We start from the raw sequence: 18,536 nt of genomic DNA on the forward strand, positions 1-18,536 counted from the left end.
CCCTCTCCCTGACCTGCTGACTCAGAACCCTGAGGATGGATCAGTTTGATGGTGTGGCCTTAGATGGCAGCCTCACTGAACATCAGCAACATGACTGTAGACAGGTTTTGCAGTCATATCAACATATGTTCTCCCTGAAACCCAGTCAGACTAACTGGTGTACCCATGTGGTGGACACTGGTGATAGTCTTCCTGTAAAGAACAAAATTTACAGGCAACCTGACCATGTCAGAGATTGTATCAAGACTGAGGTGCAAAAGATGCTGGAATTAGGTGTCATTGAGCCTTCAGAGAGCCCCTAGGCTAGCCCAGTGGTTCTGGTCCCCAAACCTCACACCAAAGATGGAGAGAGAGAGATGAGGTTCTGTGTGGATTGCAGAGGACTCAATGCTGTCACCAGGACAGATGCACACCCTATTCCAAGGGCAGATGAGCTCATAGACAAATTGGCTTCTGCCAAGTATTTGAGCACATTTGACTTGACAGCTGGCTACTGGCAAATCAGGTTAGCTGAGAAGTCTAAAGCCAAGACAGCATTTTCTACCCCAGGTGGGCATTATCAATTTGTGGTGATGCCCTTTGGTTTGAAAAATGCACCTGCCACCTTCCAAAGGTTGGTGAATCAAGTCCTTACTGGGTTGGATGACTTTTGCGCAGCATATCTGGATGATATTGCTGTCTTTAGCTCCACCTGGGAGGATCACCTGGTCCACCTGAAGGAAGTGGGCCTGACTGGGTACTACAGGAAGTTTGTTAAGAACTATGGGTCCATTGTGACTCCTCTTAATGATCTGACACCTATCCTGAAGAGTCCTGACTACTCAAGAGAGTTCATTGTCCAAACAGATGCTTCTGAGTTGGGAGTGGGAACTTCGACATTCTGCTGCACAGAAGACTGAAGAGAATCTCCCTTGTGGCCAAGGAGTGACCACCCTGTGAATACAGGCACCAACCAGCAACTCGACGTCTGCTTTGCCGCCGCCTCCCGCCGGAGCCCGAGCCCAGAGCCTGACAAGACCCAGACTCCCAGACATCTCAGAGCCCGATCCACAGTCCCTGAAAAGAAGAGACCCGTGGAGGCACCGAGAGACGTGGGACCGGACATCTTGGAAGACCCCCGAAGAGCTGACTGCGCAGCACCCGAGGCACCCTCGACGCTGTACTTTGGGGTTTGAGAAGCCCCAACACGAGCAGCATTTGCACCGAAGATCAGCCCCCCAGCATCTCCACGATCTGCGTGGGGCCCTTTTGCACTTTGCCACTCGACGCGCCATCCCGGTCACTTGCCACGCGGCCAGTGGCCATCTTGGCGACGAACACTACGACTTACACTGCTGGTCTGATTGCTCCAGACTGGCCCTTGCTCCCCTGAAAAGGAGCACCCGCTCTGACCTTGCTGGTCCGAGTGAGAAGCTTGAATCGATTCCTGCGTGACTTGCTTTTGCCAAGGCCTGTTTCCTCCAATCAAGTTGCCGACACCGCCATCAGCGAGAGCCATCGTGGGACAGCTCGTGATCGACTCCTGGACGTCCTTGACCTCTTCGTGTCCACGTGGCTGCAGAGACAATCTTCACTTCATCACCTGTTTGCACCCGACATTGCCTGGTTCCATCCTGGTTCCACGGTAGTCACTGGCTAGTGACTTTGAACATTGTCCCCTCTGCTTTCAGGTCTTCACCTCTTCAGATCCACCCTTGGATCCACCGGAACTCTTCACGACGACCCGCCTGCAGCATCTTCAGCTCCAAGCACCTTCGACCTGCGAGACGAAACCCTGACACTACTTCGCACCTGTGCACCCGCTTCCGGTGGCTGAGGTAACTCAGCAACGCTGGTGTTCCCACACTGGTGTACACCTCTAGTGCCTGTGTCTAAAGTTGTATCCTTGTAGGTCCATCGGAAGGTTCTTTAAACTCTAATTTTGTAACTTTTACGCACCATTGACTTAACATTGGTGCATGCGTGCACTTTGAGCACTGCACCCGAGTCTCGCGGGCCTTTCCCGACTTCATCACTGCTAGTCTCGAACAGCTCCAGCGATTCCCCAGGCCCTAGGCCTCTTCACTTTCCCAATAGTGGTTCTTATACCACTATTTTAGTATATGGTTTAGGTGGCCCCTAGGGCTCATCCATATTTGTGCAACTTTTGTATATTTAAACTGTGTTTTGTTTTAACGCATTTGCTTCTGTGCTCATAAAGAGTATAGAGGATATTTGTAGAAATAAATCTATATATATTTTCAATATATATTTGTGTGGTGTCCTTTCATTTGGTATTCAAGGGGATTGTGTATGGTAAAACAGCTTGCTTCACATGCCTTTACAGAGTTTAGCCTAAGACTGCTTAGTCCATGCTACCCCTAGGATAGCTTGTCTATAAGGTTGACTTTACAACCTCGACCATAAGGGTTGCTTGGCATGATACAAGGTGATCACTAGAACTAGTGAGCATCATATATCAGGCCAACTTCTCACATTGGTGAGCAGCGGATTGGGATTTGAGCTTGCTGTTGTTTTACCATTACAATCTTTGAGAGTATCATTTGAAAGATCATACAGGTACCTGATAGGTACACTAAAACAAGACTAGTATACTTAAGTTCTACTGAACTTAGTTGTTGTAGAGGATAGGGAGTAGCACACCCTGACTACAACTACTAGATAGGTTTGGTAGGCAAACACCAGTGTAGGTAGATTGCAACATATCCACCCACACTAGAGCAATGTCTGGAGCAGTGGGATCCACTGGACCTATCTCTGTCGAGAGTGACCCTCCAAGGGCACCATCCAAATTTGCTATCTTTACTTTTAAAGAACTGAGGCAGCTGTGTTCCTTAAGAGGAATCAAAACGGGTCCTACCCCTACAGCAGGTCACCTCAGAGAGCTTTTAGACCAGTCTGAAGCTCTAAAGACCTCCACACCAGGCCCCTCAGGGACTGGAGAGGGAGGCTCTCCCACTGAAGATGACAACACTGACACCCCTGCCCCTGTCATCCAGATAGATGAGGAAGACCAGGTCACTGGAGATACTCAGCCAGAGGATGAGGAAGAAGAGGAGGAGGAGGAGGAAAGTGGGTCTGATGATGAGAGAAATAGTCAGGTGCTAGTCAGCAGGCTTAACCTGGCTAACTTAAGCACATTTGGGACTGAAAGTGGGTCCAACCCATTCAGACCCCCAAGTGGACTTAACCAGGAGCAAAGGAGGAGAAGGAATCCCTCAGGTGAGTCCAATGCCTCCCAAGCTTCTAGAAGGTCCTCATGAACACTCCAGAAGGGAGCTGTCTAGCCCTCAGAGAAGGGAACATGAGGCCAAAATGAGAGAGGCTGAACTTAGGATCCAGAAGCAAGAATTAGAAGTTGCCCTGGCCAAAGAGAAGCTTGCTAGAGCAAGACAGCCTAGAGAGAGTGGATTAGGATCCACTGGTGGCAGCACTATCCAAAAGGATAAAGACAGGTCCTATGACAATAGAAACCTGAGTAAGATTGTGCCCTCTTACAAGAGTGGGGATGACATCCACAAATGGATGACTGCACTTGAGAGAGCCTGCAGAGTACAGCAGATCCCTCAGGAGCAGTGGGTAGAAATCTTGTGGCTCTCCTTTGAAGGTAGAGGCCGAGACAGACTCCTCACAGTTAGTGATGGGGATTCTAGAAACTACCTGGTCCTGAAGAGTGCTCTGATTGATGGGTTAGGCTTAACCACTGAACAGTACAGGTTAATGTTCAGAGATACCCAGAAGACACAGACTCAGGACTGGTCTGAATTTGTTGAATGTGCCACTAAGGCTCTGGAGGGCTGGTTGCTGGGAAGTAAGGTTACAGACTATGAAGGATTGTACAATTTGCTTATGAGAGAACAGATTTTAAATAACTGTCAGAACCAGCAGTTGCATCAACATTTGGTTGACTCAGATCTAACCTCTCCCCAAGAATTGGGAAAGAGGGCAGATAAATGGGTTAGAACCAGAGTTAAGCAAAAGAACCAGAACCAGAACCAGGGTGGTGACCAGAAGAAAACAGACCAGAAGGGTGGGGAGCAGAAAGCTAAAGACCAGAAGTCTTCAACAGGGCCCCAAACTAATACTGAGGGTGGGTCCCAAACTTCCAAGAAGAAGAAGAAAGAAGGTCAAAGAAAACCCTGGTGTAGTTTTTGTAAAAACACCTCTCACTGGACAAGTGAGTGTAAAAAGGGTGGAGCCCCCAACACTGCAGCCCCTAAGGCACCTGCACCCACTAGTACAGTTGGCAGTGTTGGTCCACAGACTAAGGGGGTAGTTGGTATCACCTTGGGAACTGAGGGAGATTCTGGCCTAGTCAGAACCCCTACACAGGCTGTTCTGATCTGTGATGTGGAGATTGATTTGTCCACTACTATCAGTCCCAGTAACCTGGGCAAGTACAGGCAGACGCCTTTGATTAATGACAAAGTGGCTCAAGCATACAGGGACACATGTGCCAGTGTCACCATGGTGACACCTAGCTTTGTGGACCCTGGACAATACCTGCCAGGTGATAATTACCTGGTGACCAATGCCAGCAATGTCACTACTACACATAGTGTGGCACTTGTTAACTTTTCCTGGGGAGGGGTAACTGGCCTAAAAAGAGTTGTGGTTAGTGCTGATCTCCCAGTAGAATGTTTGTTGGGCAATGACCTGGAGAACTCTCTATGGTCAGAAGTTGAGTACAGGACTCATGCAGAGATGTTAGGGATATCATCACATGTCCTTGCTGTGACCAGGTCACAGGCCAAAAAGTGCCTCTCTGAACCTCAGGTCTTGGATCCTGGAACAATGAACCAAGTACCTTCCAAGAAGAAGAACAGGAGGGTAAAGGCTGTGCCTTCCCAACTGCCTACAAGTGAGGATCAGCCTTCACAGGAAGATGATTTTGAGACCCCTGAAGGAATTGTCCCTGAAGAGCTTGAACCTGATCAGGTTGAGTTTCTGGGGACAGGGGGACCTTCTAGGGCAGACTTGGGGCAGGCTCAGTTAACCTGTCCTTCTCTTGAACCCCTCAGACAGCAGGCTGCTGCTGGGAATGCTCAAGGTACCCATAAAGTTTATTGGGATGATGGGCTCCTTTATTCAGAGGGTAGAGACCCCAAGCCTCGTACAACCAGGAGGTTGGTCATACCTCTGCAATTTAGGGGCTTCCTTCTTACCTTGGCACATGATATTCCCTTAGCAGGACACCTAGGCCAGAACAAAACTTGGGACAGACTTGTCTGTCATTTTCACTGGCCTCACATGTCAGAAGATACAAAGGAGTTTTGTCGCTCCTGTGTAACCTGCCAAGCAAGTGGCAAAGCAGGTGGTACCACAAAGGCCCCCCTGATACCACTACCTGTGGTGGGGGTGCCCTTTGAAAGAGTGGGGATTGACATTGTTGGTCCAATGGATCCCCCTACAGCATCTGGGCACAGATTCATACTGGTGGTGGTGGACCATGCCACCAGGTACCCAGAGGCAATTCCACTTAGGACCACAACAGCTCCTGTTGTGGCCAGGGCCTTACTTGGAGTTTTCTCCAGAGTGGGGTTTCCTAAGGAGGTAGTATCTGATAGAGATGCCAACTTCATGTCAGGATACTTAACAGCTATGTGGAAGGAATCTGGTGTCAACTACAAGTTCACCACTCCCTATCATCCACAATGCAATGGGCTTGTTGAAAGGTTCAACAAGACCCTAAAGGGCATGATCAAAGGATTACCTGAAAAGCTCAGGCGAAGATGGGATATCCTTCTGCCCTGCCTTCTGTTTGCTTACAGAGAGGTCCCACAAAAGGGGGTTGGCTTCAGCCTATTTGAATTGTTGTTTGGGTACCCTGTAAGAGGACCCCTGTGTTTGGTGAGGGAAGGATGGGAGTTACCTCTCAAAAAGCCCAAGCAAGACATTGTGGACTATGTACTTGGTCTCCGCTCCAGGATGGCTGAGTATATGGAGAAGGAATCCAAAAACCTTGAGGCTAGCCAGGAATTACAGAAAGCCTGGCATGACCAAAAGGCTGTCCTGACTGAGTACCAGCCTGGACAGAAGGTATGGGTGTTGGAGCCAGTGGCCCCAGCAGCACTCCAAGACAAATGGTCTGGACCCCATACAATCATTGAGAAAAAGGGAGAGGTTACCTACTTGGTGGACCTAGGAACTCCCAGGAGCCCCCACAGGGTGCTCCATGTTAACAGGCTGAAAGCATATGTTGACAGGGCAGACATGGGCTTGCTCATGGCTACAGATGAGGGGCAGGAGGAAGAGAGTGACCCTCTCCCAGACCTGCTGACTCAGAACCCACCCTGAGGATGGATCAGTTGATGGTGTGGCCTTAGATGGCAGCCTCACTGAACATCAGCAACATGACTGTAGACAGGTTTTGCAGTCATATCGACATATGTTCTCCCTGACACCCAGTCAGACTAACTGGTGTACCCATGTGGTGGACACTGGTGATAGTCTTCCTGTAAAGAACAAAATTTACAGGCAACCAGACCATGTCAGAGATTGTATCAAGACTGAGGTGCAAAAGATGCTGGAATTAGGTGTCATTGAGCCTTCAGAGAGCCCCTGGGCTAGCCCAGTGGTTCTGGTCCCCAAACCTCACACCAAAGATGGAAAGAGAGAGATGAGGTTCTGTGTGGATTACAGAGGACTCAATGCTGTCACCAGGACAGATGCACACCCTATTCCAAGGGCAGATGAGCTCATAGACAAATTGGCTTCTGCCAAGTATTTGAGCACATTTGACTTGACATCTGGCTACTGGCAAATCAGGTTAGCTGAGGAGTCTAAAGCCAAGACAGCATTTTCTACCCCAGGTGGGCATTATCAATTTGTGGTGATGCCCTTTGGTTTGAAAAATGCACCTGCCACCTTCCAAAGGTTGGTGAATCAAGTCCCTACTGGGTTGGATGACTTTTGCGCAGCATATCTGGATGATATTGCTGTCTTTAGCTCCACCTGGGAGGATCACCTGGTCCACCTGAAGGAAGTGCTAGAGGCTCTGCAAAAGGCAGGCCTCACTATCAAGGCAACCAAGTGCCAGATAGGGCAGAGTAAGGTTGTGTACTTGGGCCACCTTGTAGGTGGAGGCCAAGTTCAACCACTGGAGAGTAAGATCCAGACCATAACGGACTGGTCCCCTCCAACTACCCAGACTCAGGTCAGAGCTTTCTTGGGCCTGACTGGGTACTACAGGAAGTTTGTTAAGAACTATGGGTCCATTGTGACTCCTCTTAATGATCTGACATCTAAGAAGATGCCCAAAAAGGTTCAGTGGACAGAATACTGTCAAAAGGCATTTGATGACCTGAAGAAGGCCATGTGCTCTGCACCTATCCTGAAGAGTCCTGACTACTCAAGAGAGTTCATTGTCCAAACAGATGCTTCTGAGTTGAGAGTGGGAGCTGTGCTTTCACAACTTAATGTAGATGGTCAAGACCAGCCCATTGCTTTTATTAGCAGAAGGCTGACCCCCAGAGAGAAACGTTGGTCAGCCATTGAGAGGGAGGCCTTTGCTGTGGTGTGGGCCCTGAAGAAGTTGAGACCATACTTGTTTGGCACTCACTTCAAGATTCAGACCGACCATAAGCCCCTCTTATGGCTTAATCAGATGAAGGGTGAAAACCCCAAACTGCTCAGGTGGTCCATTTCCCTACAGGGGATGGACTTTACAGTGGAGCACCGCCCAGGGACTGACCATGGAAATGCAGATGGTCTATCCAGGTACTTCCACTTAGAACATGAAGACACAACTGGTCAAGGTTACTCTAATGTCCCTGCGTTTGGGGGGGGGGGTTGTGTAGGAGAGTAGGGTCTGCTATCCTATGGTCACCCCAAATTTTTGCTTTTTGCTTCACTGGTTTATGACTTAATGTGGCTGTGGGCCTGCTAATCAGACCCACAGCCTGCTGTTCTCTCTCTAAATTATTGCCAACGTACTTTAGGTGCATTACAAAATTGGAACTGGTTCACCTTATTGGCCCCTGTAACAGTGTACCCAGGTACCCAGGGCATAGGTGCTTCCAAGGCCTACCGGGGGCTGCAGCACGTATTGTGCCACCCCTGGCCTGGCCTCCATATTTGACACAACTGGCTGATCACTCAGCTGGGGTAAGTCGGTGTAACCACCCCTTACTTAGGTGTAGTATGCCTATACCTAACCTAAAATGGACACATATGTTCCTATCAGCCACTCCTATGGAAGGCCTCATCAATCCTGGAGGCAGAGTGCTTGGAAATATGTGAGATGGTGCTCTGGCATGAGCTGAGCCTGTCTGCAGCTTTCGGAACCATGTCCTTTAGCTGTTCCATGATACTGCCATACCATATACTCTTAAGTGCATTATAATCCTCGCGGTTAAATGCTATCTTTGGTTTGGCTTTATCAAAACATGTCGAGTAAGGTGTCATACGATTTGGAATACTACCCCCTCACCAGTTCTGGCGACGGGGGTAGCATTCCACCCTTCTAGAGGGACACGACATGTACCTAGCCTGAACCCCGGTTAAAGTTAAACAGAGCCTCAGCATCACAAAATGGATGCTGCCACCACAGACACAAGTCTGACCTCCTGCTGCTGGGAGTCCTTCCAGCGAGGGCAGCTTGGACAAAGGGTTTCCTGCCTTGGGAGGTGCTAGCACCACCCCATACAGGATTTTGTGTATTGGGTAGGATAGGGCTGAATAGAATCAGACATGCCTGGGGCACACAAGGTGTCCCTGTGCATATGCCAGTTCAAACCGGTGCTGGGGCTTTCCAGCCCCAGTCTTGGCACGAAGCTGGACAAAGGAAAGGGGGTGTAACCACCCCCCTTCCTGGTCCCACCCAGAGGAGTGACCTAGTAGGTGATCCGGCCCCCAGATATGGAATAAGAGTAGGAGCTGTGTCCTTAGACTTCAGATCATCCTGAACTCGACTTGAAATACAGAAGAAACTTGGACTTCGACATTCTGCTGCACAGAAGACTGAAGAGAATCTCCCTTGTGGCCAAGGAGTGACCACCCTGTGAATACAGGCACCAACCAGCAACTCGACGTCTGCTTTGCCGCCGCCGGAGCCCGAGCCCGAGCCCAGAGCCTGACAAGACCCAGACTCCCAGACATCTCAGAGCCCGATCCACAGTCCCTGAAAAGAAGAGACCCGTGGAGGCACCGAGAGACGTGGGACCGGACATCTTGGAAGACCCCCGAAGAGCTGACTGCGCAGCACCCGAGGCACCCTCGACGCTGTGCTTTGGGGTTTGAGAAGCCCCAACACCGAGCAGCATTTGCACCGAAGATCAGCCCCCCAGCATCTCCACGATCTGAGTGGGGCCCTTTTGCACTTTGCCACTCGACGCGCCATCCCGGTCACTTGCCACGCGGCCAGTGGCCATCTTGGCGACGAAAACTACAACTTACACTGCTGGTCTGGTTGCGCCAGACTGGCCCTTGCTCCCCTGAAAAAGGAGCACCCGCTCTGACCTTGCTGGTCTGAGTGAGAAGCTTGAATCGATTCCTGCGTGACTTGCTTTTTCCAAGGCAAGTTTGCTCCAATCAAGTTGCCGACACCGCCATCAGCGAGAGCCATCGTGGGACAGCTCGTGATCGACTCCTGGACGTCCTTGACCTCTTCGTGTCCACGTGGCTGCAGAGACAATCTTCACTTCATCACCTGTTGTTAAATCCTGATTCGGGTCGGGGACAATCGATATTTGCCCGGCGGTATTGCCTCTGTGACCCTCTAGTTATTTAATCAATGAAGAGGCAGGCGCTGGAGACTGGAAAGCAGGAAACAAGGTTTTTATTTTCTCCGGAGGAGAACACAACGAAACGGACAGAAGGTATCGTTCTGAGGTGCTCTAGATACATTTCTGAGGCCTGGCCTCTTATACACTGTTTTACGACTTTATTGTAGATTACACATTCATGTTAAAGCTTTGATGTATGGAAAAGACATTCCCGGAAATCCCCTTTGGGCCCGTTCCCACACACATTTACAGTTGAGGTCCCCACCCTAGTCACAACAGGTGATGAGTATCACGCAGCTGGATATTCCGCCGATTCACGGAATGTGGGGGGTTCGATCGGATCTCATGGAGTGGGGGCTTTGATCAACCCGGGGATCCTTTGATGGGGGAAGCTTTCTATTGTACGGGGAGGGGCAAGGAATGGTATCGGCAGAGCTGGGTGTCGGCCTGGGAACGGGGAAGACAAAACGGGCACACAGGGAAAAAGGGGTTCGCATCTAAGGGCCGGAGATCATGAAAGGGAAGCAGGGAGGTGTCGCGCTGGGAACAGGATGAGGGCCTGGGGCAGAGCAGCGCCGAAGAGGGGTTCATGACTCAAGGCAGGTGCAAGCAGGGGGGTGGTCAGCGTGCAGGCTTAGTGAAGGCGAAGGGCTATGTCAGGGGCCAGCAGCATGCAAAAGGGTTCGCTCTGATCGGGGCATCTTAAAAAAATGGCGGGCGCGCACGACAAAAGTGTGGCGTCAGGGGAAGAGGCAAGATGGCGCAGATAATGTTCACCAAAACGTACTAATTTTCAACAGTCCTCCCTTTAACATATTCAAGACATCTTGCTGGTTCATTTTCTACTCGGTTCTATTGAGGTGGGCATGAGAAAGAAAACGGTAGGAACCCTAGATAAAAAGTCGTAAACAATACATTTTAACATTTCTAGTTTTTAGGAGGTGGGCCTATTTGATAAACTTTGATCAATTTGTTTAGCAGGAAAGTCATAGGAATGCAATACAAAAACGATTCTGTAGCGAGAGCAGCAAGCATATTTCATACTGGCAGGTTATTACATATATATCATGTTTGGATTGGAGCATGATCAATACAATGGCGGCTGGGAGAGAAATGAGGTCTAGCAGAAACGGCGATTGGGGATGTCAAATGTTCGAAGTTTAACGAGTTCTCATCATTCTTTGTTGCCTTTCGTTGGCGCTGTTGAGCACCGGCGGTGGAGCTACAAGTCCAGCTCTGTTCTAAGTTCTGCGTTGCAGGGCACGACCCTTTCCTCGCGTTTCTGGTCGGAAAGGTCCTTATCACCCTGTGTCCTTTGAGGTGATTGTCAGAAAGTTCAGATGGAAGAAGAGCGTACAAAACAGTCCATAGGGTAGGTCAGAGGAAAAGGGGGATGGAGCAAGGCCAAATTAGGAACAAAACTAGGGAAACGAGAGACTTCAAATAGGCGGGCGTGTGACCGAATTCAGAGAGCGGGGACTTGTCGACAGACACTGGACATCGAGCAGGGGCATCAGGTCGACCCTTTCTTCTCATGTTGTCGAAAACAGTGCCTCGTCCTGCAGCTCTTTTCTGTCGTGGTCTCGCCTTGGCTAATGTCGCAGGTGTTCCTTAGTCTGTAGTCAGGCCTCGTGCTCCCACATCCGGTCCTTCTCTCCTCCAACAGCAGTACCCTTAAACAAGTTTGAAAAGACAGTCTTTAGAGAATTTGCAGATGAAGATAATCAAAAAGTCTATTTCTCTCCCAGCTCCAGGCAAAGAATGAAAAATGCCCGTTATATTAGTGTTCACAACTGGCATATGAATGACCGGTGACGGGCCTGTTGGATTTACTATGACTTTCCTTTACAATTATTTATTACAGTCACGACAGTTCATCTGATGGTGACCCACCTCCGTGAGACGAACCTGGCAAAGATATGCCGTTCTCTAGAGTTTTACATTTACAAAGGGTACTGTGAGTCGTCAACATGGTACTACACAGGTATTTTGCTGAGAGACGAACATGACTAAACATTTCCTTTCTATCGATGCATCCTGCCTTTCAACTACTACGGGGTTCATTTCGATGATTTCTTTACCTTGGACTAGTCTGTTAACCTTGTAAAACATCACTCTGGATCCTACGTAACCTTTTACAGCCCGATTACTTAATTAGGAAGGACAGGGGTTTTATGGGGAACAACCAGGGACATAGGAAACTTGTGGTAAGGGCATAAATCGACCCATCTCTCACAACCGGAAATGAGGGGTAGTTTCATAATTCCAGTTTTTGGGCGGCTGATGCAGGGGAGGTAACAGGGGTGATCATTTTTCCGGTTTGGGTATTGCGACAATTCGGGGAGGGGAGGGTCGCGTATTCTGAGGTCCTTGTTTTATACCATAGGAGCCGTTGACAGGTAGTTCCCTTATTTCGGGTCAGATTAGGGAACCTCTGTCGTCTTACCTGTCCTTTCCCTTACGGCCCAACCTCGGTTCATTGACTTCTAGCGGAAAAGGAGAGGTAATGACGCGGCCTCAGGGTGATTGTATTAAAGACACGTTTTTGTGCAAATACTGACGGTATTTGAAGCCAATTAGGTGGTGTGCTAGGGGTGGCAATCTGCCAATTTCGGGGCTAATCACTCGGAAGAGTGGGAGTGCAAAAAAAGAGGGAGAGAGAGAGAGAGAGAGAGAGAGAGAGTGAGAGAGAGAGAGAGAGAGAGAGAGAGAGAGAGAGAGAGAGAGAGAGAGAGAGGGAGAGAGAGAGAGAGAGAGAGAGAGAGAGAGAGAGAGAGAGTGCAACGGCAGACTAAATAGTACACGTGCAACAGAGAGGGTGGCGGTGTATTCAAGAAAGGCTATTTAGTGCATTACACAGTAAAGGGCATTCACGGGTCTGCGTTAGAATCTTGTAATCATGCAGTTTGAGCATTAGACAGGGTAGAGGGGACGTGCCTTGAGAAAAAGGAAAGAAGAAAGGAGGTACCATTTTGTCGCACTTCTCGCATTCTCGGTCCTTCGACCAGTTGGGTCGACGCCTCAGTCACACACACACATTCCCTCATAGTTTCGCATCATACGTGACATGGGTTCATTCGTCCGGTCTGGTTTAAGGGTGAACACTTTTTATCAGGTTGCGCGAATTTTTCGGGTTTGTTCGATACGTGAGTAGTTTGCAGGCGCGCTTAGACACCACCTTGCGGCGCTAGTCCGCTTCGTGTATTAGACATGGCAAGGCTTCAGATCTTCGCCACACCTCGGCTGTAATCTCTGATGTAACCTGCAGAGGGAGGGAAAAAGGGGGGTGGGGGAGACAGCATTCGCGCATATTTAAATACATGGATTCATAAGTCCTTTACTTACCTCTTACTCGACTTTCCTCCTCGGGGCAGGGTCCCCGGGGATATGGTTTCTGGAGTCGAGGGGGGGTAGTGTGTCCATATAGGTCGTGTGCGGGGAAACGTAAAAAGGAAACCAGAGGTGCTTAGTGCGAGGTATCTAGTCAAAGGATGTATCTCACTATCGGGATCCTTAAAACCTCGTTCAACGCTGTGGCGTTCTAAGGTTCTTCGGTTCTTGGGTCAGCTCCGTTCCCTGATACTTTGGAACGTTGTACTTTATAACATTTACATTATTTCATTTCACCCTCCCTTTACATTCCCTCATTTACACCGTTCGTTTTACCCATCCTTGGAAGTCAAGGTCTTCCTCTACGCGAGAGTTCATGGGTCAGTCGCGTACGTTGAAGGCGGAGTGTCGTGTTGTCGATCCGATCCGTCCTCCAGGGCTGGGCAACCATCTTCTTTTAACCTTAAAGAGAGAGCAGAGTAGGGTGCACAGAAAAGAACTTTCCCACCGATCCCACATTTTTTAAATAACGCATGCAATACCCGTCCATAGTTTCAAAAACTTTATTTTGCAAAATCATTTCAGCATGAGGATTATGAGGGTGCGGTCGTATTTGGCCGGTCGTGGCAATGGCTAAAGTGCGTACAGTGGGGGGTGTCGTTTGCAGCAATAAAAACATCGGAAAGTTTTACTCATTCATTTGTAAGAGACTAAAACGTCTATTAATTGGCTGGGGCTTCGGGGGCATTTATTTCATAATTTAGAAGCATAATCATAATAGTGGTAATCAGATTTCCTATATGCATACCGTACGTGTGCGTCGTAAATGAGGTTTACATCAGTTATAAAAATATAATACATTGTACATTTGTAATCAACATTCGTAACGGGGATCCTTTCATACTGTTCGTCGAGTGAGTTCTCCTTGTCTTTTCTAGCCAAGTGTACAAAGGATCATATAAAATCTCAGAACATCAAGTTTATATTAGTGCGAAGGAACACCACGAGGTGTTCGTAAGTTCCGATTGATACCAGCGCCATTTTGGGCGGGGCCGGCTCAGTCCGGAAGCAGCATCAGGGGGAAATGTTTCCCATTACTGGCAGTTTGGACCAGAGTCCTTTTCGGCAGTTCTAGAATTCATGCTAACAGAAGGAGTGGCAATGTCATGCTTGTTCCGTTAATGATCAAGGCAGCCGTCCCTTACCGGAAGCCTGCAAAGGCCGAAGGTTCCGCCGGGGACCTTTGTAGGATCTTCAAGGCTGCGGAGATGCTGTCGGAGATGGGGGCTCGTGCTCCAGGGGGCAAATGTTCGAGTTATATTGCTGGTCAAAGTTACTCTAGTGGCCGGGGCCCGCCTTCCAGCGGACCCAGACGCCATTTTGAGGCCCTACAGGGGCCACTCTCGTCGAGTTTGCAAGAGTGGGAGAGATCCTTCGGAGTGAAAGGAAGAGGTCCCTGTTGTGTGAAAGCGGGACGCTCAGCTGGGGTGCAGCTGTGATGCCCCCACCTGGGGGGGGCGAGGGAGACTCGTCCGCATCGTCTCCTTCTCCCGGTGCACTCCATGCCGCTCCTTTTCATCGCCCCGCATGAAGGTCTCTCCACATCCGGTGTTCCCCAAGTCCTGTGCTCAGTGCTGTGGGAGCATGGCCACCTGTGGCGCGCATTCGGCGCGGCACGAGTATCAGTGCAGTCATTGCAGGTTCGGTGTTCCGAAAATATGGTCACCATTGCACGTTCGGTGCTGCGCAAGTACTGGGGTGACACCATGGTGTGTTCGGTGCTGTGGAAGTATTGGCACCATCGCCTGACTGGGGGTGTTCGGCGTCGGGCCGGGGGCTGGGAGACCTCCTATCGGTGGAGGTGGGAGAGGCTCGTCCGCGTCGCCTCTCCCTCCCAGCCCAACTTGGACAAATTGTTGTGGAGGTACGTGCAGGACATCCCGCCGTCCAGAGCTGCTGCGGCTGTTACGGAAGAGAAAAGGAAAAAAGGTGCCTCGTTCTCCTCTGGACATGTGGCGGGACTACTTAAGTCTATCCAGGCCCGTTGCGGCTGGCTGAGGAGACATGTGGCGGGACTACCTACAACTGCCCCGGCTGCTGGCTCCTGCCTCTCCTCCGGCTCCCCCATACGTTAAGATTTCCTGACCAAGAGTTGGCGGCCGGGCCCGCCTTATATGGGTTGCCGTTGGTTGGGCGTAGCCGTAACCCTGCCCTACTTTGGAAGGTTCCAGAATGGGGGGGGGCGAATGTTCAGTTTGACTTTCTTTTTCTACAGTTTACCGTTATTATTCCTTGTTTGTTGTGCTAAATTAAAAGTTCAAGTTCATTAATGGTCTACGGATTTTGTTTTACCATTTCTTTCTTTCCAGGTTGCTTTTATGCTAAGTTTCTGCTAACAGAGGTTGAGTAACACGGAAACACGTGTAGAGGGATGACGCAGATTTGTACATTACATACACACAAACTCAGACGGGGGACAGTACAAGTACGACATACAAAGACCCAAGACGAATATAAAACAGTTATTGGTCATAATTATCTCTTTCCGTCTGTGAATTTGAAACGAGGCTGGGTTCCCGTCTTGACGTTGCCCGACCTAGGAAAACTTGAGCATGCCGCTGAAATTGTCCTGGCGAAATCTGTGCCATCGGGCATAATCAAACGTGGTGGTTCTGTCTGGTCTGTCTATGTAAGTCGGGTTCTTCTTTGTCTCGCGCTTTTTCTCGTACTGCCGGCCTGTCGTTCCTGTCGGCCCTTTGCCTTTACTCACGCTCAGTAGAGTCGGGCATTGGGCTTTCCAGTGTCCGACATACCTACAAAAAGCGCATTGGTCTGGCCCTAAGTCTGGTCGTCTTTTGCATAGTGTCGGGGGATAAGTCGTGGGTAGCGATGTCCTGGGGTTGTCCTGTCGGTATATTTCTCTACTTGGTTTGTCCTCGTCTTTTCTCTGTCGTTGCATAGCCTCTCTGCGCCACATACCGAGACTGTCGAGCATAATTGGCGTTGTCTTATTATTTCGAAGGGCTATTTCTAACGTTTCTATTTTATCAAGGTCAAAGGATCCTGCCAGTGGCCACTGTTTGTCTTGACTCTCTTCGGTATACCTGTGCCACAATTTATTATAGGCTATGGTGACTAATCCATAGTTTATGAACATGTCCTTATTAGGGGTGCCTTCTAGTGGAGCTATATGGTCCACCTCTAATACACGGTCCGGGCTAAACAGGCTATTAATCAGTGGGGAGAAGACAGACATGACGGCTCGTAACGAGGGACTAAAAAGTCAGCACTGCCTATCTTATCACTAGGTGCAAAGACTGGACAGAATATTTCTATTCAACGTTGTTTGCAGGCAGTGAATACCTCATGGATCAAAAAATAACAAAAAGACCAATAAATAACAATGGGGAGAATGAGTAGGTCCGCAAAGATCTGCGTTACCTACCCTTTTCACTATCTGCAAAAAGGGTGGTCTCTTCCCTGTTTGCAGACAGGGAATCTCCAGGAAACAATAGTTTTGCGAACAACAGTTCAGTTTCAAGTAATTATTGAGTGGGGGAGAAAAAATAAGCACGGCTGCTGCCCTACCTATCCTCCACTGCTTGCAAAGAGAGAGCCCGTTGTTTCTCCGTTTGTAGACAGTGAATCTCCAAATAAATAAAGAGCAATACTAGTATTTTTAAACAATCAAACAATCAAGCAATTATTTCGTAACTTGTCGTGATTACACGACCTTACCCGGACCATGTGGACAGTTTCTTGTCTTCCGAATCCAGCGCCCGATCGTCCTCTTTTTCTCGTATTTCTCACGGCACTCCTGATGGTCCCCAGTCAGGACCGTAGATCACTCGAGAGAGGTCTGTTCGGAACTAGTGAAGTTCGGATGATCGGCTGCCAGACGAGGGTCTATTGGGCAAGAGCTCTCCCGATCGTTGCAGTCGTTCACTCTGTCGTCGGGACCTCTCCCACTGGATCCACGAGTCGCTGATGGGCCCCACGTTGGGCGCCAATTGTTAAATCCTGATTCGGGTCGGGGACAATCGATATTTGCCCGGCGGTATTGCCTCTGTGACCCTCTAGTTATTTAATCAATGAAGAGGCAGGCGCTGGAGACTGGAAAGCAGGAAACAAGGTTTTTATTTTCTCCGGAGGAGAACACAACGAAACGGACAGAAGGTATCGTTCTGAGGTGCTCTAGATACATTTCTGAGGCCTGGCCTCTTATACACTGTTTTACGACTTTATTGTAGATTACACATTCATGTTAAAGCTTTGATGTATGGAAAAGACATTCCCGGAAATCCCCTTTGGGCCCGTTCCCACACACATTTACAGTTGAGGTCCCCACCCTAGTCACAACAGGTGATGAGTATCACGCAGCTGGATATTCCGCCGATTCACGGAATGTGGGGGGTTCGATCGGATCTCATGGAGTGGGGGCTTTGATCAACCCGGGGATCCTTTGATGGGGGAAGCTTTCTATTGTACGGGGAGGGGCAAGGAATGGTATCGGCAGAGCTGGGTGTCGGCCTGGGAACGGGGAAGACAAAACGGGCACACAGGGAAAAAGGGGTTCGCATCTAAGGGCCGGAGATCATGAAAGGGAAGCAGGGAGGTGTCGCGCTGGGAACAGGATGAGGGCCTGGGGCAGAGCAGCGCCGAAGAGGGGTTTATGACTCAAGGCAGGTGCAAGCAGGGGGGTGGTCAGCGTGCAGGCTTAGTGAAGGCGAAGGGCTATGTCAGGGGCCAGCAGCATGCAAAAGGGTTCGCTCTGATCGGGGCATCTTAAAAAAATGGCGGGCGCGCACGACAAAAGTGTGGCGTCAGGGGAAGAGGCAAGATGGCGCAGATAATGTTCACCAAAACGTACTAATTTTCAACAGTGTTTGCACCCGACATTGCCTGGTTCCATCCTGGTTCCACGGTAGTCACTGGCTAGTGACTTTGAACATTGTCCCCTCTGCTTTCAGGTCTTCACCTCTTCAGATCCACCCTTGGATCCACCGGAACTCTTCACGACGACCCGCCTGCAGCATCTGCAGCTCCAAGCACCATCGACCTGCGTGACGAAACCCGACACTACTTTGCACCTGTGCACCCGCTTCCTGTGGGTGAGGTAACTCAGCAACGCCGGTGTTCCCACACTGGTGTACACCTCTAGTGCCTGTGTCTAAAGTTTTATCCTTGTAGGTCCATCGGAAGGTTCTTTAAACACTAACTTTGTAACTTTTACGCACCATTGACTTAACATTGGTGCATGTGTGCACTTTGAGCACTGCACCCGAGTCCCGCGGGCCTTTCCCGACTTCATCACTGCTAGTCTCGAACAGCTCCAGCGATTCCCCAGGCCCTAGACCTCTTCACTTTCCCCATAGTGGTTCTTATACCACTATTTTAGTATATGGTTTAGGTGGCCCCTAGGGCTCATCCATATTTGTGCAACTTTTGTATATTTAAACTGTGTTTTGTTTTAATGCATTT

Source organism: Lissotriton helveticus, chromosome 7 (genome assembly GCF_964261635.1).
Source record: "Lissotriton helveticus chromosome 7, aLisHel1.1, whole genome shotgun sequence".
Lineage (NCBI taxonomy): Eukaryota > Metazoa > Chordata > Amphibia > Caudata > Salamandridae > Lissotriton > Lissotriton helveticus.